The following is a 3635-nucleotide window of genomic DNA, read 5'->3' as shown; positions in this document are numbered from 1 at the left end:
TTGATTTATTCCAGTAATTCAGCAAACAGTTCCCTTTCCGATGCAGCTCATGCTATTGCGTGCTATGGTAAAAACCGTATGTCAAGTCCACCAGGTGCACTCACTCGCACTGCCAATCTAGGCGCACATTGTAAGTAAAATACCGTATTGGGCCAGATATAAGACGGCCCTGATTATAAGACAACCCCCTCTTTTTCAAAACTCAAGTATAAAAAAAAGACTTTTTGAATACCAAATTAATTTTAGTGTAAAGCGCTTTGAGCGCCTTGAAAGGTGGAAAAGCGCTATATTATGGAGGACCAAAGCTGCCAAAATTCAAAATAAAAATAAAACTAAATCAATCAATAAAAAGCTAAATAAAAACGAAAATAAATACAAAAATAAGAAATATGATACAAAAATTAAATATAAATACAAAAATAAATTTGGAAATAAGTAGCTAATTAAATAAAAGTAGAAATAAAAATGAATATATATACAAAAATACGAAATTACATTAAAAATGTAAGAATAAATGCAAAAATAAATGTGGAAATAAATACAAAAATAAATATATTGATTGAAATGAATGTCAATCAATAAATAAAAACGCTTTGCCATATATTTACTTATTTCATTGTCAGTGCCAACGTTCAAGTGGAAATGTTATTCAAATGAGGGGGCGGTACTACATGTGTTGAACTATTCACCCATTGGTCGATCGACATGCCAGTTCAGTGATCCTTTCGATCGACGAAGTAATGTCTGCCTTCCTGCTGCTTGCTTGCTTCGTAAAATAATGGGACGAGACGAGAAGGTCGGAATCCAAGCGGCTACGGGATGCTGGCAATCGGCTGAATGAGGACAAGGTACGTATTGAATTGGTAATTTGGTGTGTGTTTTTTTAAAAACTTTTTACTTAAGTCCAGTTGAGTTATGTTGAATCTATATAATCTTCCATAAACTAATACCTTGCATTGGGTCTCAGGAAGGGGAGGCAAGGCGGGACATGGATAAAGCTGCTAACAACATTAAACTCACAAGGAATAGTTTAGCGTTAGCGCAATTTAGTGAAGCAAAATTCACACATTCAAGTTCGTGTGGTGCTCCGGAAGACTGTTTGCACCGGCTGGTGTCTCGTTTAATGCTTTCGTAGCTAATCTATTATACCATTTTGCCGTTGTCATCTATTTTCTTCTAGATACTTCTGAGGAAGGTTGGGGTGTCGTTCCTCAACAATAAGACATCTCTTGTCCTCACTTATCTACGTGCTTTTTTTTTTTTTTTTTTTTTTTTTTTTTTTTTTACCCTAAAGCTCCCCGAAGACGCAATAAATTTACATTTCAGGGAATGCTGATGATGAGCAGTTGGCCAGTATTAGGGGAAAAAGTTACTGACCTTAAGTGGCTCATGTTGGTGTCCAGTGGACAATTTTTTTGATGAACGAGTTTAATTGTGCTGGAAGTCCTTTTTTGTACATCAATTGCCTGTTTATCATTTGTATTGTATTACACTGGTCATCAATAAAATATTACTTTGCAGAAAAACAATCATTGCCTTTATTATTTCTTCACATTATTGAGGTAATGTCACATCAACGACAACCAACATTCTATGCTGTCATTTAAAACAAGTCCAAATATTTGACGCAGGATGGATAGTCTCGTTGTAGACATTCAATACATTAGAAAATTCTGACATCTGCTGAATTTCTTCAGGAGTCGAGGCCTGTCGCAGCTGCACTTCTGGGACTGACATCGACATGGGTGGATGACCATGTGGACCATCACATAAAAATGCAAATATGTAATTTAAAGTTGAACCAACTAGTCCTAAAATATAACTAAACATGCACACATCGTATATGGCAAATTTAGTTATTGATTAGCCTCATCTGTGTGTGCATAGCCCTAGACTGTGAAAGTGTTCACATTTATATAATTTTATTTAACTTTTTTGGTCAGGGATATTTCATGCTTTTATTGTTTTGTTTTTTTTTATGTTATGTTTTTGATTAGAAATGTGCACTTTACATTATCCCTTTTGAAGTTGAACTTGTTAAGCCATTTTCAAAGAGCCAATAAGCAAAGAGGGCGTGCCACACCTCATAATTTGATTTTGATGGGTAAAATTTCATCCAATCATCTCCCAGAAGTGGCAACTAAAACTATACCAACATTTCTGCAATAACAGACAATGTGTTGCAGGGCCCAGAATTTTTTTTTTCGTAATTCTGAGACATAAAATTTTAGGGTTTCTTATTTTTGCAAGCCATAAACATCAACATTTAACTCATTGGCTGCCATTGACAGCGCTTGACATCCAATCAATTTTTGACTGGGAGAGGCTGGCAGCGAAAGCACTCCAAATCTAAATGAATTAGATTCCTAGCGCGTAATAAATAATAAAAGCATGAAATATTTAAACTTAATTTAAAATGGTCTATATTATACTGTATATGGGTTTATCGTTCCAAAATGGGTGAAAAAAATATGGTCTTAATTTATTTTTGTACTTCCTTCCGAGTCCCCCAATATAGAGCTTTAATTTATGACTTTATGGTTGCCATCGCTATGCCTTTGACTGTTGGGGGCTGGCACAGAATATCATCTACGCCGAACAGTTTGTAGTTGTAGTGTGCGGACAATTCCCGGTGGATCCAGACGTGGCATGGATTCTTGCACACGAAGTCCTCCATGAAAAAACAGGAAAACAAGTTGCAATTTAAAAAGTTGCATTGCATAAAAGCTGAAGAAGTAATTTCTAGTGTTTAAACAGGACTTCAAATAACAAAATGGTTTAACCCTGATGGCAAAGTCATGATTCGGCTTGTTATTTTTTTTTTTTAACACAAATATTTCCTCTTGACACTTCATTTGAATGAATGAAACTATAGTCCAAGTCAAATTATTAATAACATTCACTTACTCTGAACCTTTGTACGTCGGAACCTGAGACGTCCTTGCATCATTCTGAACCCAGAATTTGGATGAGATCCTGGGATCCCTGTAATCACCCAGCATCCAACGTTGCGATGTCAGTGGAATTATTCAAGTCAGAGACTCTAAAAACAATGTTATGGTGAGCAGGAATATCGTTTGCTTTCATGAGAACTTAGTTGTAACTTCTGCTAAGCTACACTGGAGCAGTTACAAGTAGCTTTGATACCAGTAGCAGTCAGATATATATAGAGAGTGCAGCATGCCATACGAATAACCAAGTTTTCATTTTAAAATATGCCACTGTCATACAAACTCACCTTATACCATGCTTTGACATTCGGCGGTGGATAATGCATATTCTCTCACTTCTCACCAAGTAGGACTACTAAACTAGGTAGGCTGTTTCCCTGACTTTCAGACCCACGTTCTGTCATCTGTGGCAGGCATGGCTAGTAGATTTCAGAAATCGAATGTCGATCAACCAATAAGCGAATAGTTCAACCCATGGCACCATTAGGAACGCCCCCTCATTTGAATTACATTTCCACTTGCAAGTTGGCGCTGACAATGAAATAAGTAAATATAAGGCAAAGCGCTTTTATTTATTGATTGACATTTATTTCAATCAATATATTTATTTTTGTATTTATTTCCACATTTATTTTTGTATTTATTCTTACATTTTTAATGTAATTTCTTATTTTTGTATATATA

The 3635-nt window shown here is 35.6% G+C and overlaps 1 long non-coding RNA gene across 1 annotated transcript; it reads right to left on the bottom strand.

The window, feature by feature from the left end:
- Positions 1 to 1514: 1514 nt before the first annotated feature.
- Positions 1515 to 3379, bottom strand: LOC130920711 (uncharacterized). Its single transcript, XR_009064204.1, has 3 exons — positions 3239 to 3379; positions 2908 to 3043; positions 1515 to 2671 (listed from the first exon to the last, which is right to left on the bottom strand). It is a non-coding gene; the product is annotated as an uncharacterized LOC130920711 (long non-coding RNA).
- Between the last annotated feature and the right edge of the window lie 256 nt (positions 3380 to 3635).

Source organism: Corythoichthys intestinalis, chromosome 8, assembly GCF_030265065.1.
Source record: "Corythoichthys intestinalis isolate RoL2023-P3 chromosome 8, ASM3026506v1, whole genome shotgun sequence".
NCBI lineage: Eukaryota > Metazoa > Chordata > Actinopteri > Syngnathiformes > Syngnathidae > Corythoichthys > Corythoichthys intestinalis.
The sequence above is the reverse complement of the archived record's forward strand: the minus strand, read 5'-3'. Positions and strand labels throughout refer to the sequence as shown.